The sequence below is a fragment of the Carya illinoinensis genome, chromosome 8, assembly GCF_018687715.1.
Source record: "Carya illinoinensis cultivar Pawnee chromosome 8, C.illinoinensisPawnee_v1, whole genome shotgun sequence".
Taxonomy (NCBI): Eukaryota; Viridiplantae; Streptophyta; class Magnoliopsida; order Fagales; family Juglandaceae; genus Carya; species Carya illinoinensis.
This window is the reverse complement of record NC_056759.1, coordinates 35,499,021-35,515,918: the sequence shown is the minus strand read 5'-3', so window position 1 is coordinate 35,515,918 and position 16,898 is coordinate 35,499,021. Positions and strand designations below refer to the sequence as shown.

The window sequence follows — 16,898 nt, the reverse complement described above, 5'->3', positions numbered from 1 at the left end:
AATATTTGCAGTTCTTGGTGAAATTCTTTAGAATGTGCAAATTTTGTATCAGTTTAATTTGTAATATACATTTGTGCAAGTATTCCCCTCTTTATATATATATATATATATATATATAAATATATATTTATTGAACTGGAGTTAACCAGGCCTTGTATTTCATTGTATGTAGTTAGAATGAAACTTGAGAAGTTCAACCATTCGGCATTCGTTACATCACCTAGTCATAGAATATGTAATGCAGGGGCGGAACTGCTAAATTCAATTTTCGGAATCGGATAAAAATTAAATTTTGAAATGCTATTTTTTATAAGGTGGACTGTATAAAAAGTTAGTATTTGGCCCTCCTAATTTTTTTAACTCCCCCTCCCGTTGAGATATATTTTGATAAATAGTTGCTAAAAATAATTTATCTATTGACTATGAATTTAAAATTCTGAGAAAATATATTCTTTTAGTCTATTGTGTATTTTTATGGACTTAACACTGTTATAATTTTTTACAACTTTTTTTTATAAACTCAAAGTTTCAAAATCAATTGTAAGAAACTTTAGGTTATAATTGCGTTGATCGGTTCTAAATGGCTTCTAAAATACATTTAAGGTTACGTTTGGAAAATATAAATTGTTTTTCAAATATTTTTAAACTATATTATTATTATTATTATAATATTATTTTAGTGTTATCAAAAATTTTTTTTCAAATATTAGTATCCAAAGTGATAAGAGATCATCCAAGCTGGCATGGAAATCTGCTCTCATTCCACATCTAGCTCTGAAAGGGTTGTTTGCCTTACGCCAAAACAGACAAAGTAGCAAGTGGTCCGTCAATCCCTTTTATCTTTTCTTTCCAAAGTTCCTTCGTAAGAGCATTACGATTGGTTTTTATTTTTTTCTTTACTCGAATTTGGAATTTTAAATAAGAATATAATTAAATAATAGAGGTAATGCTACTCGAGGAAAGCCATCGAAAGTCGTTCCTACTAAACGTGCAAATTTTTGTTTCAAAATTTTTTTAAACGATTTTAAACATTTTTTAAAAAAATTCACAAACTCAATAAAAAGTATTTTTTAACTATTAAGTAAAACAAATAATTGATGAGTTTTATTTGTGGCTTGCCTAGTTTTTTTTCAAAAAAATAAATATATATAGAGAGTAATTGTATCGGTATCCTAACTTTTTATCTTATATTTCTTGGAAAAAATTTTCAAAACTGATTTTTCTTATGAATATCATTTCATTAAATTAAAGAGTAACTTTCTCATTGCACTAAAATGTATGTAATCATGTTTTTCCGTCATTATTGACCCGAATATAAAGAAGAATTTTAAAATTTTAGCTAAATTCAAAATTGCCTATGTGAATAAGAAGTTTAATTTGTTAACAGCAGCAACAATATATTCCACCGATCGACACCGTCCAAGTGGCAAGTGCAACGTCGTGCATGCAGAATTAGCTTTAGTGCTTAAGCATGAAGATCGACTGATTTTATTTGGAGCACTTAGGAGTTGAATTTTATGAAACGAATTGTACCACTAGGTTCGTATGATTATTTATCATTTTATGGTGAAGTGTTTAATTTTGCATTTTTTGAAGTGAATAGTAACACTCGATGTAGCATTCAGTTTAGTCGATTGTCAAATCGCTTTGTAGACTGTCCAAAATCAGTCTTGGCAAAATCATAGCCAAATTTGGTGAAAATTAGACTGCAATTGACATTAAGAGGAACCATGAGATATAAATGTAAAGAAATGGAAGAAAAATCAAGCATTCTGATCATGCCACCTAAGCTGAATCTGAATCTAAAGAGATATGTGCAGATCTAGGTCCTACAAGATTACTTATGGTGGGTCTCATGAGGCACTTATTTATTTAAGGGCGTGTGGAAGGCCTTATGGTAGATGAGAGTGCCTTATAGAATAAAAATTTTTGCATGGAGAGCATGTAAGGAAAGCTTACCTACATGATGCAATCTGAAGAAGAGAAAGGTGTTGGTGGATCATTGTTGTCAATTCTGTTTTCAAGAACCTGAGGATGCTTCACATGCTTTAGTTTCCTATCAACAACTAGTAGAATGCTGGAATACATCCCCACTAGCCCCATATGTCAAGGACATAATGAGTAGTAAGAGTTTTATGGAGATTAGCTCACAGATAAATGGAAGAGGCAAAAAAGAGGAGCTGGAAGCCTTTGTGATGATGGCATGGAGTTTTTGGTATAGAAGGAATCAGCATGTACATGAGGGCAAGATAACAGCTACTGAGCAGTGTTTAGAGCAGGCTTTATCATTGCTGAAGGTACATCAGAAGATGAAGACAAAACCTGAGAAGAACAAAACTTCCACACTTGGATGGGCAAAACCACCACCAAAAGTGCTGAAGATAAATGTGGCTGGAGCTATTCTCCCAGATCAGTACAGAGCAGGGGTGGGAATTATACTCAGGGATGAAACAGGTGAAGTATTACTAGCTGCTAGTAAATAGGAAAATGAAGTTAATGACCCGATAGAAGTAGAGTTGTTGGCTATGGTGCGTGGTCTACAGCTGTGCCTCCCCTTGGGCATTGAGGAACTCATATTAGAAAGTGATTCATTAGCAATGGTAACACAGCTGCAACATGGCGAAGAAGCCTGGTCTCTGTTGGGGAACATTATAAAAGAAGTTAAAATGCTAATGGCTAGCTAGGTTCAGCAGCTGTTCAATCCAATATGTTGGAGGAATATGGGAATGGAGCAGCTCAGAGGCTGGGTCGGTATGGGTGGCATGTAGAAGACATTGCAATCTAGTGGAATTCTTGTCCAGAGTTTTTAACGCAAATTGTATGGGTGGATAAATTTGTAACTGTTTGATTTATCAATGAAGAGTATTTATTCTATCAAAAAAAAATATTTATAGACTATGAAAATCATTCGATCTGGCACATTCATAATAACTACATATTCTTGTAGAGAAATGGTAGAGATCATCAAAGTCATGGATTCTTAAAATTTTGTCCTTGTAAAAAATCAGCCAAAAAGTAGGATATATATCTTTATATATGAAAAATTATAGAAAAAAAAATTAGATATTACTTTTCTCAGCTGTTTTTTTTTTTTTTTTTCTAGTCATTTTTAATATTCCCAAGTACTTTTGGCACATGCAAAAATTTTTGACTTAACCCAACCTAACTCAAACATTTTTTAAAGAACATAATTTTTTTCCAAACTATGTTGGAGACCAGATTTTCTTCGACCCATTTTAATTTAGAAATGAAAAAAGTCTATTAAGCACGTAATTCGTATACCTTTTTTTAATAATCAAAGCTAAAATTGACATGTGCCGGCCCCTTAATTAAAAAAAAATACATGTATTTCTTATATGCTCACAAGACACATGACAATTTGTCCATATTAGTATAAGAAGATTTTCCCAACCCTCGGATTTAAAGAAAAACCTTTTCCTATTTAAAACAAAAACTTCTAATAAGTCCAGATGAGCAATATTGAATGGAATGCAAGGATCAATTAAAATAAGAAAATTCCTATTTAAGAAAGAAGATTATTAACATATGGCATAACCAATTTGCAGAACATTCCTTTTGCAATCTACAAATCATAAAAGTTGAACTTTGTGAAAATCTTTTGAGCATCTTTCAATCTGATATGCTGACAAGATTCTAGAGTGTAGAGGAACTTATTGTAACTAGTTGCAGTTCACTACAAGAAGTATTTGAACTGCAAGAGCTAAATTTTAATGAAAATCAAGCTGTAACAACCATATCACTTAAAGACTTGTGGTTGGCTCGTCTTCCACAAATGAAGCATGTTTAGAGTAAAGACCTCAAAACAGTTTTTAGCTTTAAAAATCTAAAACGAATACAGGTTGGTGGATGTGAGAATCTAAGAAGTTTCTTTCTAGCCACTTTTGCTAGAAGTCTCGTGCAATTGGAGTATCTTACGATTATAGATTGTGGGGTGGAGAAAATTGTTGAAGGTGAAGGGAGAGAAGATGCAATAGAAAGGTTTGTGTTCCCTCAAGTATCTCTCCTAACTCTTAAGAGGCTACCGAGACTCAAGTGATTATACCCAGGAGTGCATACTTTAGAATGTCTAATGCTGAAAAAGATATGGGTGGAAGGATGCCAAAAAGTTGACATATTTACTTATGGACTTCTGAGCCTTTGAGAAACACTTTGAGAGAGCCGGCATGAGATCTCCACTTAGCAACCCCTTTTCTTGGTGCATGAGGTAAAAGTGGCTTAATTCATCTCTAGTAATAAATATAGAAGTTCTAGAACTAACATTGTTTCTAAACGTAACTAGTTATAATAGTTAAAGTTTACTAAGTTGTGAATGGATATATGTTGCCATTACATATAGCAAGAAAAGTATACTCATAAATGTTGAACATAATAAAGCACCACAAATTTGAGCAAGATTTACTTGCATTGAACTTGATAATTAATTAAAATGTCATATTTTGTCATAAACATGCAACATCACACATAACTACGGAAGAAATTTATAAGCCAAATTTGTAATCATGACATCCCCTAGATCTAATGAGAAGACGGTTCTATTTTTGCCAATCAACAAAATTATAATACTATTTATTTTATGGAAGTAGCATAAAGCTGTTATCAACTTTTATTTGTCTAGATTTAATATGAGAGACATAATATGGTTGGGTTTCTTAGGAATGCATACTTCAAAATGGCCATTATTTGTCTAGATCTAATCTCCCACAAAACTCAAGTGGTTTTATCCATGAGTGCATACTTCAAAAATTGGCCATCATTGAAAAATATGTAGGTGGATGGATGTCAAAACGTTGAGATATTTGCTTCCGAATATATGAGCCTTCAAAAGGCACTTGAAGAAAGTCAACAAAGCAATATCTCAAGTGAACAATCCCTTTTCTTGGTTGATCAAGATCAGGTAATAGCCTCAACTAGTACTCTTTTAAGATGTTCACATTTGTTTATAATGTCTTCTTGTGGATGAAAAATGCAAGAAATTAATGATTGTAAACATCGAAATATTTTGCCATTTTAACTAGGTATGTTAGATGGATTTATGTGAAGTTATGATGCGTAGATTTGTCACTATTTTGATACCTATTGGATGAATACTACTCCTACAGGTCACATTACCTTGTTTGGAAATATTGGTAATCTCCCACATGGATGACATGAAAGTTATATGGAATACCCAATTGGCAACAAATTCCTTTTGCAAACTTCAAATGATGAGAGTTGAATATTGTGCAAATCTTAATAGCATCTTTTCGTTTAAGATGTTTAAAGTCTTCCAGAGTCTGGAGTTGGTGAATGCAGCGGTTGCGGTTCCCTAAAACAAGTGTTTGACCTACGAGGGCCAAGTTTTCAAGAAACAAGTGTTGTAACAGTCACACAATTGAAGTACTTATATTTGAGTGATCTACCAAAGCTAAAGCACATATCGAATAAGAATCCCCATGATATTTTGAGCTTTCAAAATCTACGTGATGTACGTGCCAACAAGTGTGAGAGCATGGAATGTCTCTTTCCAGCTTCCATGGCCAGAACTCGCATGTAATTGGAATCTCTTGAGGTAATTGACTGCAGGGTTGAGGTCATTGCTGAGAAGGAAGAAGTAGAAGGAAAACTTGTGTTCCCTAAACTAACTTCTCTGGCGCTCAGGGCATTACCAAAACTCAAGTGAATTTTCCCCAGGACGCATAATTTAGAACGGCCAATGTTGAAAGAATTGAAAGTGTGGAGATGTGTCCAAGTTAGCATATTTGCTTCCAAATCCTCAAGCTTTCAACATACAAGTCAACAATGCCTACTTGAGAGTTCCATCAACATCCTCTTTTCTAGGTTGAAACAGTAAGAGGCCAATCAATTAACTCTTGAAATAGCATGATTCATATTCTTCTTCCCCTATCTCGAGATAAAGAGATTTGTAATGCATAGTTTTCGAGAAATTTGAATGCTAACTTTGGTTCTTTTACAGGGGGAGGTTTTGAAATCGGACTTTCATCACACCACATGGCATGACTAGTTTTTGGTAGAGTCCTTATGCAAGTTAAAAGTTCTAGAGGTGAAATGCAACCATAATACATCGGCTGTTTCTCTATCTAATTGACTAAAAAGTTACAAAATCTGGAGAAATATTCTTGTATGAAGAAATTATTGGCCCAAGAAAGCATGCCAGGATACTCCCACAACTAAAAGAACTTAGGGTGTCTAAAGAACATATGCCGACACAATATTTGTGGAAAGAAGACGCCTAAGAATCTTTTTGTAAAGTACTGGAAATTCAAACAGTGTAAGAATGTCACAAATTGAAAATTTTAGTGCCATCCTCGGTGTGTTTGCAAAATTTGACGAATCTTGAGATATTGAATTGTAAAGGATTGATTAATTTAATAACATAACCAATAGCTAAAAGCTTGGTGCAACTCAGAAAAATAAGTATAAGTTCATGCGAAGAAATAATAGAAATTGTGACGGGGGGATGATGAAGTCAAAGTGGTGATTACATTCACAAGCTTTTGTTCGGGAAGTTATTTTATTATGTTCCCATATTTGAAGTAATTGTTGGAGAATGCTTTGGGATGAAAACTTTCTATCAATGAGAGAAATCACATACCCATTGGAATAGGGGGTGTACATTTCAACCATGAGCCTGACCTGATCCGATTTAAATAATTATAATATTAATAATAAAAGACCCAGAACAAAATGGATTGGATTCGGAAGCTTTTGGACATTTCTGCATTCTTTTGGTTCGAGTCGATTAATTACCCATTCACTGCAAAGCTTAAGACACATTTAACCGATTGTAAACGGCGCCGTTTGGCCCATTCACATTTAATCGTTGTCTCGATTTCATGTAAGAAAACGGCTAGATGCAAATTGATTTTCCCTCTGAGGCTCTCAGCTCAGTCCACGACTCTCCCACTCCCAGAGTCCCAACTCTCAGTCTCCGACTCTCTTAGCCTTCGTCGCCCTCTCTCACTATCTCTCTCTCTGTGACCGAAGGTAAGATGGTCTGAATTGTTAGGGTTAGGTTTTGTGTTGGTTTGGAAATTTTTGGGTCGGTCTTGATATTTGTGTGTATGGCGATGTGATTCAGCTTTTGGGGTGCGTAAGGCACAGTGAAGATTGGTTGTGCAGGGCCGAGGGGAGAAAAGCTTCTTATTCACCCCTTTTACAGGCTCGGCAATTTTGCAGAATTCATTCGAGGTAATCTATATCATTTTCGGTTTGGTTTTGATAAAAATGATGGAAAGGAAAAGAAATAATGTTGGATGTTAGAAACTTATTTTCTTTTTCGGTAAAATTTGATATGAGGGAACTGAAGCCCCATTTGTTTACAATTTTCAGTCCCCGTGTTCCCCTGATTTTACCTTCTCTAAGCTTAATACCTTATGGAATTTGTTTTCTCTAGATGAATCATGCACATTTTAACCCCCCCCCCCAAAAAAAAAAGGATTATGTATGATATATTTTTTGGAAGTTATTCTTGGCCCGGTTATTGTATTCTCCGAGATTAATGGGTAATTAACCCATTAATTTGTAGAATTACATCCTAATTGTTGGTGGCCTTAAATCATAGATGTCAGAAATGGGTCATTAAATCATAGGGGGTGCCGATGGACATTAAAGAGCTTTTTCAACCTCAACCGTGGGAGGTAATTCAAGGCTCGGCTTTGGTAGTGTCCTTTTTAGACAATGGGCCTTCTGTTGAGGAACCAACTCCTCTTTGCACAATTTTCCCTTACCTAGACTTGTCTGCATTGGATTGGGTATTTAAGAAGGTTGAGGAGATGTATTCTTCTCTTGATATTTCTTGTGTAGGCTATGAGGATGAATTTCAAGCCCTTCTTATTGCTATTGAAAATAGTCGTTCGAAGTCGACCAAGAAGTGAGCAAGGGAACTTAAAAGGATTTCTCGCTCCATCAACTATGAAGCTAAAGAGGAGGAGGATGGGGGGTGTGGAAGAGATAGATGAAAGAGAGGGGCACTCTTTGTAACTATGAAGCCTAAGTTATTGTCGTGGAATGTGAGAGGACTGAATGACTGCAATAAACAACTTCGTATAAGATCTTTATTGCGGTCATGGAAAGTGAATGTTGTGTGCTTTCAAGAAACTAAGTTGAGGGTAGTGGATAGAAGAATAATCCGTAGCCTGTGGGGGTTCATATGTTGGGTGGTCCTACTTGGCATCGTTGGGTGCTTCCGGGGAGGTTCTTTTAATGTGGGAAAAAAGAGTGATGGAGTCAGTTGAGGAATGTGTTGGGAATTTTTCGGTTGCCAGTCGCTTTAAAAATACAATTGATGGATGGGAATGGGCCTTTGCGAGTACTTATGGTCCAAATTTGGATAATGAGAGGAGGCGACTATGGGAGGAGTTGGCATGTCTTATTTATTTATGGGAGGTACAGTGGTGCATGGGGGAGATTTTAATATTGTTCGCTTTCCCAGCGAGCGTTTGGGGACTCATCGCCACTCGGCAGCCATAGAGGAGGTCTCGGAGTTTGTATTTGATTTAGATCTTACGGACCTCCCTCTCCTCGGGGACGAGTCACATGGTCTAATGGTCGGGGATGGCCAAGATTGGATAGGTTCATTGTCTCCCCATCGTGGGAGGCGCATTTTCCTGAACTTTCTCAGAAACTTTTGCCTCGTGTGTGTTTCGACCATTTCCCTATTGTGTTAGATTGTGGAGGTATTATTGGTAGATGCAGGCCTTTCAAGTTTAAAAATATGTGGTTAGCGGCGGAGGGTTTTGTAGATAAGGTATGTTCTTGGTGTTCCTCTTATATGTTTACAGGCAATCCCAGTTTCATTCTAGCTTGTAAGCTCAAAGCTTTGAAGCAAGATCTCAAGAAGTGGAATTTGGAAGTGTTTGGTAGTATTGATAATCAAAAGAATACCCTTATGGAGGAACTACAAGATTTCAAGGCTAGGGAATTGACGGGAGACCTCTCGGAGGAGGCCATTGCTAGAAAAAGGTGGTTGTAATTGATTTGGAGAATGTGGAAGAGATTTCATGACGACAAAAATCCAGGGCCTTTTGGCTAAAAGAGGGTGATAAATGTATGAAGTTCTTCCATAAGGTGGTGAATTCACATTGACACAGCAACACTATTGAGACACTCCACTTAGGTACTCAAGTGCTTTCATCCTCTTATGATTTGGAAAACCACATTGTGCAGCATTTTGAGAACCTCCTTTCGGAATCGATACGCTTGAAACCAAAACTTGATGGCTTGTCTTTCGAGTTTATTGATTCACAAAGTGCAAATGGTTTGGAAAGGGAGTTTGAGGAAGATGAGGTGTTTAAGGTTATTCGTAGCATGGCGAAGGACAAGGCAACATGCCCAGATGGATTCTCAATGGGATTCTTCCAGGTTTGTTGGGACATAGTGAAATGTGATATTATGCAGGCCTTTGTAGAATTTCACTTTTTCCATAAATTTGAGAAAAGCCTCAATGCAACGTTCATTGCTCTTATTCCAAAGAAGCATGGGGCCAAGGTAGTTGAAGATTTTTGCCCCATAAGCCTTGTGAGCAGAGTCTACAAAATAATCTCCAAGGTCATGGCAAATAGGCTTAACTCAATGATGGAACATATAATTTCTAAGCCCCAAAACACCTTCATTAGGGGGAGACAGATTCTGGATTTGGTGCTTATTGCCAAGGAGTGCTTGGATCATAGGTTGCAGGAATGTGTTTTAGGTATTCTTTGCAAGCTTGATATGGAAAATGCCTATGACCATGTGAACTGGGGCTTCCTCCTTTGCTTGGTAGGTGTAGTTTTGGTGATAGGTGGATCTCATGGATCCGCTATTGTATATCTACCGTCCGTTTTTCAGTGTTAATTAATGGCACTCCTGTTGGGTTCTTTAGTAGCACACGTGGTTTGAGGCAGGAGGATTCCTTGTCACCTCTCTTGTTTGTCATTGTTATGGAGGCACTTGGTCGGTTGGTGAAAGCTGCTATTGGTGGAGTTTATTTATCCAGTTTTTCAGTCGACAATGGCACAAATCAACCTACTTCACTCTCTCATCTCTTATTTGCAGATTATACCCTCTTATTTTGTAATGCAGATTCTGGTCAGATTCAATCTCTACGAGCTCTCTTGCTATGCTTTGAAGTAGTGTCGAGGCTCAAGGTTAATCTTAGCAAATCCAAGATGGTTGCGGTGGGTGTGGTGCCTAATATTAACAGCTCGGCGCGGTTGTTGGATTGCAAGGTGTCTTCCTTGCCTATGAAATATTTTGGTCTCCTGCTGGGGGCCAATTTTAAGGCTCGAGCCAGTTAGGATGGGGTGGTGGAGAAAGTTGAAAGGAAGCTTCCTGGGTGGAAACAGATGTATCTATCGAAAAGGGGGCGACTTACTTTAATTAAGAGTTCCTTAACCAATCTTCTCACTTTTTTCCTTTCACTCTTTCCTTTGCTTGCAAGGGTGGCAACTACAATTGAGAGATTATTCCAGACTTTTCTGTGGGGGGGGGGGGGGGGGGAATGGGGGAGGAAACAAAATTCCATCTAGTTAACTGGAACAATGTTTTTTCTCCTATTCCAAATAGAGGCTTGGGGATATGCAATTTGCGAACGTTCAATAAAACTTTATCGGGTACATGGTTACGGAGGTATCACCTAGAGGGGAACACACTATGGAAGGAGATCATGGATTCTAGACATGGAAGCGCGTGGGGAGGCTAGTGCTCCAAGGAAGTAAGGTGGAGACATGGTGTGAGCTTGTGGAAATTTATTAGGAGGGGTTAGTAGGGTTTCGAAAGTCAATTACGATTCGTGGTGGGAGATGGTTCCAGAATCAGGTTTTGGCATGATGTTTGGTGTGGAGAGTGCGCGCTATACAGGGCATTTCCAGCACTCTATAGTATTGCAGCTAACAGAGAGGCCTCTGTTGCAGATATGTGAGTATTTTCCTGCAAATCTTATCAGTGGAACATTCTTTTTAATAGAAATAAGATTATGAATTCTAGACATGGGAGTGCGTGGGGAGGTTAGTGCTCCAAGAAAGTAAGGGGGAGACATGGTGTGGGCTTTTGGAAATTTATTAGGAGGGGTTGGCAGGGTTTCGAAAGTCAATTACGATTCGTGGTGGGAGATGGTTCCAGAATCAGGTTTTGGCATGATGTTTGGTGTGAAGAGTGCGCACTATACAAGGCATTTCCAACACTTTAGTATTGCAGCTAACAGAGAGACCTCTGTTGCAGATATGCAAGTATTTTCCCACGGATCTTATCAGTGGAACATTCTTTTTAATAGAAATATTCACGATTGGGAACTGCTGGCTATGTCTGATTTCCTTAGGTTGCTCTATTCCATGGGAAATAATTCGGCTCGAGAAGATAGGTTGCAATGGAAGGCTAATGGTAGTAAAAAAATGTACAGTCAGGACCTACTACAAGATTTTGTCAACCCATGGCCATGTTTCATTTCCATGGAAAAGGATTTGGAGATCACGAGTGCCTACTAAAGTAGCTTTTTTCATATGGATTGCCGCTCTTGGAAAATTCTTGACTACGTACAACCTGAGAAAGAGGGAAATCATAGTGATGGATTGGTGCTATCTGTGTAAAAAACAGGGAGAATCTGTAGATCACTTACTATTGCATTGTGAGGTCATGATGGGGTTATGGAATGAGATCTTTAGAAGAATGGATATTGCTTCGGTAATGCCTCCACGGGTGGTGGAATTATTGGCATGTTGGAAAGACCTTCAAGGCTGTCCTCAAGTGGCAACAGTGTGAAAGATGATCCAGTTGTGTATCATGTGGTGTACATGGTCGGAGAGGAATGAGAGATGTTTTGAAAATAGGGAACGCACAATGGAGGGGCTTCAGCATTTTTTTATGCGCACTTTAATGCTGTGGTTTTCAACCATTGTACTTGATGGAAACAATGTCTATGATTTTCTTTCCTTAGCTAGAATGTAATTAAGTGTTTCTTTTGTATACAATGTCCAAATCACTTTAATGCCTATTTCCTTCATATGAATAAAATTCCCTTATTACTTAAAAAAAAAAAAAATGGGTCAACTTAGGAAAACATGGTTGTCAAAAAACAACCCATTGTAAAGCAGTTTCATTATTTTGTTCCATTCACTCTTTTTATGCCAAAGAAGGGTTAGAAAGGCAAGCAGTTTTGTGCCAAATTGGAGTTGTGTCGCCCATCACGTTACCGACTAGAAATGTCCAGTTATATATATATATATATATATATTTAGGGGATTATGCTGAAAAGTTGCAAGGTGGAAGCAATATTCTTCAGCACCGCCAGTTGAACGAAGATACGTATCTATCTCATATAGGTTTTTAGTGCAGACCATATCATAAATAATAGATGAGATCGATTGCTGTTAAAAAAGGAGAGAAAATGAATCTTAAGAAATGAAAACACAAAAAGAGGAATTGACAGAGTTTCTCATAACAAAAAATGCATGCATTGAGAGACATGAAAAGTGAAAATTATGAGAAATTGCTTACAAAACGAGACCAGGCTCAAACATAGTTTATGAAGTAAGCCTATTGGGTATGATTCAAAAATTCTGAAGCTCGAAGAAGTTTTCTCTTCCGTCTCCAACCAGATTAGCTTTATAAAATTATTTACATTTTTTCAAGGACAAGCACGAACTCTCAGATGGCACAGAAAATTTATGTTGGAGAAGTCACCTTCTCTATTTCTTCTGCAGAGTGTGCTCAGAGAGAGAATTTATGTCGTAGGACTGACCTTGATTTGAACATTTACAATTGTGTATCGTAGATTTGTTTTGTATGTTGATCCGAGTTTCTGTTTTGTTTTAGATGGTTGACACCAGGGTAATTGATCTAGCTTGCATGTTTCATTGGACTAATCTTGTTTCTAATATATAAACACACAAGCATGTTTGTGGACTTTGGTCATCAGACCAAACTTAGTGTAGAACTTCGAATCTAATTGATCTATTCTCTTTCGGGGATGAGAAATCCTTCTGCAGTAGCGAATGCCACCAACAACTGATGCTTCTGAAGGAGGGAATGGATAAATAGGAACCTGATGATGATTATGGGACCTGTTCCTAGGTAGCCATCTGAATCTCCATTCTTGTTTGTTCCAACTTTCATAAGAGTAGTCTTTGTATGATCAGTTCTCCATAACAAAGACAAGGACAGTTCATGAGTTTCCTGGAAATTGAAACGCTTTTGGTGTATAGAGCCGGTGCACCTATCAATCCTCTTATTTTTTGTCTCACTGGGACTTTTTTCTAAATAGATATTATTTAAACAATTAATTATTCTTGAAGATTAAGAAATATATATAATTGTTTGACTTTTTATTTTTCTCTTTCGAATGTGCACTTTGTATCAATTTATTTTGTAATTTTCTCTTGGGCAATTGTGAAGGCTCTATTTAGTAGATGAACATATTATTCATTCCCCTATCTCATTAGAATGAAAGTTTTTCACATATTTGGGAAGTTCAACCATTCATTACATGATCACCTGGTCATGGAATATGAAGTGCAGGGGCAACATCATAAGGGCCCCCTCATTTTCAGAATTGGATAAAAACTAAACTTTGAAATGCTTCTTTATAAGGTAGATTAGATAAAAAGTTAGTATTTGTTTAGGTGAGCTCGAGTCAAAGTGGTTTTCAACTAATGAAAAGAAAAAACTGTTTGAGCCTAGTTAATCATTTGAACAACAATGCTAGAAATAATTCTAATACAATACAAGATTTCCGTACTGGAGGACTCTATCTAAATTGACTAGATGTGTCTTACCTTTTTATTTTTTCAAAAACTATTATACAGAATTTGCATTTCTAGAAATCATTTTCCCTCCTTAATAGGTTCAGAGTGAATATCTGAGAAATCCAATATGTTCAGAGTGAATATGTGAGAAATCTTATTTAGCATTATGAGAATGCTTATCAACGAATATATTTCTTATTGTTGAGATACAAACTACCCCATTGAGATATATTTTAATAAAATATAATTACTAAAAATATCTATATTGTGAATATATATATAGCTTGCATAGAACTTTCGTGATTCTTACAACATGTTTGTCGTTTGATATTTGTAAAATATCAGCACTGCAACTCTTTTTGAGAGTAGAGAAGAATAGTGACTAGAATGTAAGGTATTTTGCAAAAAGAAATTGCTTCTCTCACATAATGTGATCACCAATGGCGGCCACTAAATGTAAGTTTTTATTTTTTATTTTTTTTATTTTATAGTTAAGTAAATATTTTTTTAATGAATTTCTGAATTTTATTTTTTTAAACATATATATGAAAAGAAAAATAAAATAGAGATAAAAACTTGTTGCCTATTCTGAAAGTGTTTCTGTGGCCTCCTGTGTGAGAGTAGAGCACTGTCTTTCACAAAATTTGGACAATTGAAACAAGAAAGAAGATTGATTATTTTAACTAATTTGTAAGATATACCGGCGTATTAATCCATATTTTGGTTGTTATTTTTTTATATATATTTTTTTAATTAAGAATTAAGATAAAGTGGTTGTAATACAATAATTTATTGCAATTTTTAATCATAGGTTAATAGTTTATATATCAGATTATGTAAAAACTGTTTCAAACGTGAGAGTCAAATTTTTTGTTTTCAGATTTTTCGTTTTTATTTCTCTTATATTATATTAATTTATTTTGAAACTATTGTTAAAGACTCGCATCCTATTAAATCTAATATTTTTTAACTACTTAATTTATCTGTAAAAGTTTGTTTAAATAAAAAACATTTTGTCAAATAACACACAACGATGGACAACTACGTACGGATTGTGACAGTGAAAAATCAAATCAAAACTGCCTTTTCAGTTTGTCGTAATGCTTTTTCCTGAGTCTGTCATATTTTCGACTTTGCTGCCGCTCTATTATTAATTCGACTGATGGTGACGCTGTGCAGACTAGGATGCTATCTTTCGTGGCTCGTATCATGTCTAGTCTGTGGTGCTCATGGCGACTTCTTTATTTTTTCAAGGACCTGTACTAATAATATATTTTGTAAGGACCAGTCCTAATAATGTATTTAACATTTTGAAATTCTTTAAAATTATGTTTGGTTTTATCTCAATTCATTTTAAACTAATTAATAAATAAATTTACTATTTTTTTAATTTTATTTAAAATAAATAAATATATCTCAACTTATTTATATATTTTAATATAAAAAATTAAAATCATCTCAATTTATTACTATAAATTACATTTTTTACTGTAATTTCAGCACCAAAATCATTACAATTGCTTTCTCAATTGGCTTTCTCAATGCACTAAAATAAGCTTTATAGTGAACGGTAAAGACTATATGTAAAATTGTTCTGTGACGTAGCGACGTCCTTTGTCAGATAACACGCATGGACCTCACGTACGGATTGTGACAGTGAAAAGTCTAATCAAAAAATAATAAATTTGGTGGATCCTTATAAATATCATTTCTGAGCTGTGATGCTTTGTTTCAGCTTTTTTGTGTTTTTTCTCCTTCATTATGATTCATGTCAGTTATATTTTTGGCTTTGCCGCTCTATTATTAATTCGACTGATAGTGACGCTGTGTGGACTAGGGATACTGAATCATGCTCTGTTAAAAATAAATAAAAATTATACTAAATAAGCAATTTGGGTGTTATCGACACTTTTTTATAAATAAAAACTTTATACTCATTTTAATCTACAAATAAAATAAAATTAAAAATTATATTTTAATTTTATAATATTTATATTTATTTTTTTTATAATTTTTAAAATTTGATCAAATATCTTAATAGAACTATTTTATTATTTTTTTTAATTTTTTCCTATATTTTACAAAAAAAAAATACTTCAGAACCCGATAATAGATCTTGAGTATTTGTCTAATCGATTTTTTTATTATTTAATGATTAAATAAATATTTTTTATTGATATTATAAATTTTTTTAAAAAAATTTAAGATTAGTTTAAAAATATTTAAAAAATAATAAATTATTTAATCGGAATCAAATTGGTACGAATCTGTGGCTCTACAGCTACTCAACTCTATGAAGCGATATAATAGACAGTACAATCATTTATCATCTGTTATGACTCATGATACAGCTTTTTCAGCTTTTGCTTTGGCCTTTTTCCTGCATGTACAGCTACTCAACTCTATGAAGTGATATAATAGACAGTACAATCATTTATCATCTGTCATGACTCATGATACATCTTTTTCAGCTTTTGCTTTCTCCTTTTTCCTGCAGGATCACATCGATCGGTCAGTCGTCTTCTATTTCAATATAAGATTATAAAAAAAAATTATAAATTTGATATTCTCTTTACAATTTATAATATCTATGTATATCACTCTTACTTTTTTTTTTTTTAAATGACAGTATTTTTAAAACTCAAAAAATAAGAGATGTTTAATTTTTATAAAGTTGAATTTATTTTTAAATTATATAATTATGTTAATTGATTAAATTTAATATTTTTTACATTATGCAAGAATAATGTAGTAAATTAATAATAAAGAAAGTATAAAATTATATCTACCTTGTTATGGAATGACAAATATAAGTGTCGTGAAACCCACCAAATAAGTCATAAGTTTTACCTAAAAAATACTTGAAATCATGCGACCCACCTAACAAATTAAGTGCGTAATTCTTCTCTAGAACCAACAATAAACCTCTGTTAATTTATGATTGAACTGGAGAGAAAAAAATATTCAAGCTAGGAGATAAGAGATAAGCCAGAAATAACGGATAAAGGGGAGATAATAAGAGAGCTTGTCAGATAAAAAACATGAAAGGATGGGATGGCATGGAAAAACGCAGAAATAAATGGACGATAAGACACACGAAGCCGAGGTCTCACCACAATCGAGGCGCACGTTAGAAGGGAGTTAGATAGAAAAGCAAACGAG

At 34.9% G+C, this 16,898-nt stretch overlaps 1 long non-coding RNA gene across 1 annotated transcript; it reads left to right on the top strand.

The window, feature by feature from the left end:
• The first annotated feature begins 12,805 nt into the window (after positions 1–12,805).
• LOC122319417 lies at positions 12,806–13,401 on the top strand. The gene is made up of 2 exons (XR_006245076.1): positions 12,806–13,065; positions 13,116–13,401. It is a non-coding gene; the product is annotated as an uncharacterized LOC122319417 (long non-coding RNA).
• Positions 13,402–16,898: the final 3,497 nt, after the last annotated feature.